The following is a 7,481-nucleotide window of genomic DNA, read 5'->3' on the forward strand; positions in this document are numbered from 1 at the left end:
GAAATTGTTTTATTATTTATTTATTATTATAAATTAGATGAGTACAACCAATTTGAAAAACGTGAAAGTTAAGGTTAAGCAACTAAAACTAAAAACAAACATTATGTGCATACACTTGTTCCTCCATGCTGTGTGCTAGCATATGCATATGCATATGCTTTGTATATGGTGCGATTTAAAATCTTCAATAGGACCAACAGGTCAAGCATTCCACTTGTCCCACACAGTTCATGTCAGGATGGCATTAAAGGTATTGACTGAATTCCCATTCCCATCAGCCTTAGGGGAAATTATTAAATAGCAGATGACCTAGCCAGGGAGAATCAAACAACAGATGCTACTGAGATGCATTATGGTGTCCAGTGGATTCCGACCTTCCTGATGCTAATGTTAGTGTGTGGACGTGAGACTGATAATCTCATGCCCATTAAGCTGAGTCTACACACAATGAAATCAGGTAACAACATGGCCTTTCCTCATAATGCTAAAACTTGCCCGAAAGTAGTAAGAATTTAATTGCTGATTTTTCATCCATCAACAGTTTTCTTTCTCTGGAGACTTGTCAGAGCAGCAGGGCGTTTAGGCTGATTAAAAATAGCTTTTAAAAGGGCAAAGAGCAGTTTGGCACATAGAGGTATGTTTTGGGCTTTGAAACCAAGAAAACATGTTGCTTGTTCTATGAGTGCACGACTAGGTGTAGGATTTATATTGTATTCAGGAATATTTATATATAATTATGACAATGTCTGACAAGTTCATGAAGATGAACTCATGAAAATTTGCCAAATGTTCCTTTGAGTCCCAAGAACTAGGGACTAACTTTGAGTGTTCACTGTCCTATATAAGACACAAGGTGGTGCTACAGTATATTGCAATGTCAGACTCACACAGTTTATCTCACACAGAGTTACTGAGTATGTTGTTTACAAGTCTGAGGCAATGTTAGAGTGGGTGTTGAAGAGGTTTACAATGAATAAATTCTGATTTAATCAAAAGGTTATCATTGTGTTCAGAGAAAGAGATTAGAATAGCATACTACAGCTGCAATTTTAAAGTCAAAATGTAGACACACAAACAGTGTAGATACTGTACATATATATACATACACACACATACAAACACACAGTATATACACAGACAATATCACTACAATATCACCCAATATGTCACTATTAAACTGAATTTACATCAATGACGACATGTAAGGTCTTCACCTCATGCATTCAGAACATCCACAGCAGAATAGAGACAGACCTCTGACGTCAACAGTCAGTTGTTTCATCAACAGTGATTTATGTTAGAGGGCTGTAACCAGTGCAGGAGAAAAAAAAAGAATGAGTTAAGGGGAAGATGAGAAACAACTGTGGTGCTTGTCCAAGAGTCATGACTGAGAAACAGTTCACCTCATCTGACTTTCAGGTCTCACGGCTCACAGGAGAGTGATGCAAAAACCAACACAGGCTTGGATCCTTTTTAGTTTGGGTGTAATTACATTGTGGCTGGTCAGAATTGTTATTCAAGAAATGTCTCATGTTATTCTGTCTGTTCAAAACACTTTGACCAGTCAATACTGAATTACTCACATGTCCCCATACCTACATGACAAAATAGGTAATTTGACAATGCCTCCCAAAGTTAATGTAAGTATGTTCCTTTAGTCACGTAAATGACTTAACTCATGTGACGTAAGTCAATAATGCTATTTAACAAAACTCTAGATAACTCATTGACTTGGTTTCACACAGGATTTGAACACCAATCTCTTGTGTGAAAGTCCTGGGTTTGACCCATTGAGCCACCTCCTTACATACTTTCTTTCCTTTATACCATGTCACCTGACTTCCTCCTTTGCTATGGTCATACTACCACTAGAGGTCACGGTCACAATAAACCTAAATGTGGGTCACAATAGGTTGCTTGAACACAATACATTACACGCACGTTTTTTTTTCTGGTGAGGACAGGCTGTGAATTACATGTATCAGCAGTGATGTCACTGCAAACGACACTCGACTCATCACACATCCTGAATGACAGTTGTGGATATCAGTAATTCAATTTTGACTACTCTCAACAACAGTTGCAGATATCTCAAACATCATTATCACTTGTCTGAATTGTTGTGCATGATGTTGGTCATAAAAGGCTTTGCACTGGATATTGGCCCAGCAAAGCGTTTGAACAGTATTAGCAGAAGGTAAAGATATCTGAAATGTCATTCTGACCAGTTAAAACTTAATTGAAGATATCTCAAAAGGACAATGTAGATATCTTAAATTGAGGGGAATTAAATATATCTTGAACTGGAATTATGAGAATTCAATTGTAGATATCTGAGACTGGAATTACAACTAGTCTGTATAAATATAAGTCATAATTAAGTTGCAGATATCTGCAATTCATAAGGTGTGGATATCTGCAACTGAATTGTAGATTTTTTTTACTGAGAAACCCCATACACATGAATGGCAAAAGAAATTTGAATCTTACTAGTCAAAATGTAATTACATATGTTTTTATTTAGAATTGACTAGGCAAAATGACGTTGCAGGCATCACTAGCAATATCCAGTCTAGCTAATAAATGTTAAAACACCTTCTATATGCTTCCCAGGCAATATAAATGGTGCTTTTAAATGTCAGATCACTCTCTATGATCTCTTTACCTGTAAACCCATGTCAACTGACAAATATAATATTACAAATATAATATTGAACAGTTAATTCCTGTACTTTGTGCTCTTATATACAGACCCCCCAAAATCAACAAGGTTTGACTTTTTGTCCATTATGATAATTAAATCTGACAATTTTAGGTAGTTTTTTTTACTTTCAACATTTCTTGTTCGTTGGGATTTTCTATATTCAAATGACTATTTCAATCTTACAAAGTTAGTTAAAGGCTCTACTCACGCATACAGTCATACGCTTGACCTTATTTTAACTTTTGGCATTGGTGTCCCCAATGTCTAGATAAACAGTGTCAGTTTATCTGATCGTTGGCTCCAAAACCCCTAAACCCAGGCCCATTACCCCTATCACTGCCAGGCAATTCTGTTTTTATTAAAGCTCCCTCTGATGGTCTGATATTACACTAATATGCTTAACTCAGTTGACCCTTGCAAATATAGAAAAGCAAAAATCAATCCATAACTTGTGCAGTTTAGGCATGAATGCAGGATACCAGAGTGTAAATGGAAAAAATATAAACTCCAAATGTCTTGCCAGCATCTAAGATACATCCTATGCTCCCAGAAAAACCAAAGGTGATTAAGTTTTTTAAATTGTTGGTACTAAATTGTGGAATAGTTTTCCACAAACAATTCCCCCTCCATCGGTACCTTTAAAACATTATAATGAAGACATGCTCGTCCACTGCTGTTTGTCCTTTTCGAAGCTTTTATTAATTGTTATATTTTTGTAGTTATGTCTGTATTTCAGTTTTGATAATTCCTGTGTTTTTAATTTGATCATTCACATGTTTTATTTAATCCTGCTTGTTGTTATTGAATGTGCACCATAAATAAACATGACTCACTGTGCTGATGGTCCAGTTTCTCCCTCAAAGAAATACAGCACAGTTCACTGAGTGCACAGTACGTTAAAACCATCCATGACAAATGCACAAACACACACATGCACGCACATACTCAAATACATTCATGTGATGGACAATTAGTAAATTACCATTGTACATTCAACAGAATATTGTTCCTAACAGTAGCTGAAGCTGGATTAACAAATCATTGTATCTTTAAATTGCCAATTTTTTCAAGAACCATGAAAAACGTTCTCTTTAAGCTTATTTTTTGGTTTGACTGAAGAGTTAAGTCTCGCCAACCTCATCAATCGCTAACAGGCGGCTGTTTAAGTCAAACATGTAGCAACTAAAGAGCCAGACATGTTTCTCAGGAGCTATTTGAGCCAAACCATAGCTTGAAGAAGAATGTATGTTGGACTTATCAGATGGACAAAATCCAAATGAAAGGTAATGTTGCTCTATGTCTACAGGATGTTTAGAAAAAGCAACTGTTTAGCTATAGCAACTTAATAAGGTGATACTGTGTTGCAGCTGCAAATCTTTCAACTTACGTTTGTGCCCCCTGGTCAAAAATTGAATGATGCACATTTAACATGTTAACAGTCAACTCTGACCTGGTCATATTTTGTCAAATCAGTACAAATACATGTTTACCTTTGGAGAAGTGCAGGAATGCATGACTTTCACTTGTTCTTGAATTTTTCTTTAGTTGCTGAATTGGTACTTTTAATCAAGGACTGATTTAAGCTATTCTTTCACCTCTGAATAATTTAGGCCATTAAAGAAGTGCAGCTGCGAATTTCTACCATGTGGTTCTGTGCTGAATTACCTTTAAAGGATGTAAGTGCTACACTGCCAGTCTGACTTTAATGAACCTTGAAGGGAAAGAGCAGTACATGTTGTTACTGTCTAGCCGGCAAGTTCCTGAATACTTCATGGGGGATGGCAAAATTTACGTGTTCACTTAAAAAAGAGAAAGTTGTTCCATCTTTAAATTGCATTACTGAGCCATTCTTACTTGGATAAAGTGTGTGTGTGGACATAATACAATGACACTGGAAGACTGGTCATTTCTGTAAAGAGTACAGACAAATTAAGTAACAACAAAACATATATGTTTAAAAAAACAATTTTCTGCAGCACAGAATAAGGACCCTAAACCTAATACCGATGAAAACAAAACAGAACAGATTTGTAACTTGCATTCATTGGCAACAACATTCAATCCTATCCTGTCCAATTCTATCCTACACATTTGTCTAAAATGCTCCTGTCCTTGCACTTAAGTGTGAGGGTGAACAACATTTAGAGGAAAATGCCCTGAAATAGCCTTTTCCCTGACCAACAAAGAGAGACAAGATCACTGACTGTGCACTCATTGCTCAAATTACACACCTCATGACAATTTATAGATAGTGACCGGACAGATGACAAACACACACAATAATGAGCACTTATGTTTTTAAGTGGGTCAGTCCATTTATAATCGCTATCAGAATCAGCTTTATTTGCAAGGTATGTGTACACATACAAGGAATTTGAGTCACGATTGTACCTTGCTCACGATGTGCTTACTTACAATACAATAATAATACAATAATTAAAATCACACACAGGCTACAGGATAGAGAACGCATATATACACCATAAACTAAAACAATATAGACAGACTGAGAAAATAGTGCAATGAGCAGAGTGCAAAGGATGCAGGAGTCAAATTATCTCATAATCAAATTATCATAAAATCTATATGAGTAAAGATGATTAATGAGAAAGCACTACATCATTGTGAAGTCTTGTCAGTAAAGACAATGCAGCACAAAAGGACGTCAGAGCAAGGATCACTGTGTTTTTGCTAGGGAGTCTATCTGGAAGCCAAAGCAGTACAGCCTAAGAACAAAGGTAAATAATCTATGCCTTCCACAATGGATGCCTCAGGAAAATCTTCTGGCATGAGAATATCTCAAATGAACAGCTAAACAAGGCAAGGCAATTTCATTTTGTACAGCTAATTTCCACAACAAAGCAATACAAAGTGCTTTACATAAAACAAAAAGCAACTTGGGGCTGTGAAAAGACATTTAAATACAATTAAAATAGTTAGATAGAAAATAAAAACAAGAGAAAACAGGAGAGAAAAAGAAATCAGATCAGAAATTGGCCCTGAACCATTCAGTGCTTTATACACCAACAGCAGCATTAAAATCAGTTGTTTGACAGACAGGAAGCCAGTGTAAAGACCTCAGAACTGGAGCAATGTGATCCATGTGATGTTTGGTCTTAGTGAGGACTTGAGCAGCAGCGTTCTGAATCAGCTGCAGCTGTCCGACTGATTGTTTTGAGGGACATCGTTAATAGTAGTGGAGTTGACTGAAGGTAAATGCATGGACAAGTTTTTCCAAATCCTGCTGAGACATAAGTCCTTTAATCCTTGATATATTCTTCAGGTGATAGTTGGCTGACTTTGTAGTTGTCTTAATGTTGCTGTTGTAATGAGTCCGTGTGGAATGTAACACTGAGATCCAATAATACTAATATTGAAATTCTGCCTCTCTCTGTGTTTAAGTGCCAAAAAGTTCTTCAGCTTTTTTCAGTGATTTTACCTAAAACTGGAGGTTTGACATGGCGCTATAATTGCTCATTAGTGAAGTGTCTAGATTGTTCCTTGAGTGGTTTGATGACTGCAGTTTTCAGGGCCTGTGGGAAGAAATGTAGACAAGTTATAGGAGATCAGAGGCCATGCAATTAAAAACATTTTTGGAAAAGCCTTTTGGCAGAATATCAAGGCAGCAGGAGGATTTCAGACGTATAATGTCCTCCAGGTTTTTAGGGTGATAGGCTGACACACCGACTACCTGTCTACTTTTTCTTTATTTTATTAGTGAAGGAGGCGGAAAATTTATTGCAGGCCTTGGTCGACAGAAGTTCAGAGGCTACATACGAGGGTTTGTTGGCATTATCATTGTTTTTGGCAATGATGTCAGAGAAGTTCTAAATTATAAATGCGAAGTCCCTCTTTATGGATTTCATAATGAACCTAGAGATTTTTTTTTTTTGCGTTCAGCTTTTTGACACTATTTTTTCTGTTCTTACCAGTGTGGCATTTCTCCTTGGATATCTATTCTTATCAGAGACCAGCTTCACTTTAGCGGGTGCAATAGCATCAATAACATGTGTAATTTTAGAATCGAAATGATCTACCAGCTCATTGGTTGTGGAAGACAAAAACTGAATAAATATTTCACTGGTGTTTTTTAGTGATATAATATTTTGTGATACCTTTTTTTCTCTGTTTGGACATGTGCGTGCTCAGAGATAGCGTTCTCAAAGAAAACACAGGAATGATCAGTGAGCAACATCCATCACCACAACCTTGTAAATATTCAGACCTTCAGTCCAGAGTGTACATCTTATTGTGGGCTCCGTGAAATGCTGAGTCAGTCCATAGTATTATCAAGAACACAACACAGATCTTTAGAACTTTGTTCTGGGGGTTGTCAACATGGATGATGTCCACCAGTAACTACACAGTCAAAGTCAATACAGTAAAGTCGTTAAAAAAGATTGCAGAATATTTAGGTGGTCTTTAGATGTTTAGAAATATAGCCTGAGAAGAGTAATATAACTGAAGAAGCGCAATTTTTCTCAATAAGAACTCAATAAGAACAACAGCACTGTTATCTTGGTCTAACAAAGTGCTTCAGCTTGATGATAAAATCATTAATTAAAAATGTTTTTCCTGCCAAAGACCTGACTTTTAATAAAGCTAAATGTAGTATGTTAATAGCATTGGCTGCCCAAAACAGACTAAATTTGCAGAATTAGTTGAGTGCTTCCTGTTTCTTAGCAAATCCACCATTTTTCTATTATCTATCAAGACAGAGGCTGAAGAAACTTCCGCAGACTGGGAAGAGTCATAAAAGCCATTAGACCTGTATTCT

The sequence above is a fragment of the Micropterus salmoides genome, unplaced genomic scaffold, assembly GCF_014851395.1.
Source record: "Micropterus salmoides isolate LMB-PRFRI ecotype aquatic unplaced genomic scaffold, ASM1485139v1 Ms_hic_scaffold_13, whole genome shotgun sequence".
In the NCBI taxonomy this organism is placed as follows: Eukaryota; Metazoa; Chordata; class Actinopteri; order Centrarchiformes; family Centrarchidae; genus Micropterus; species Micropterus salmoides.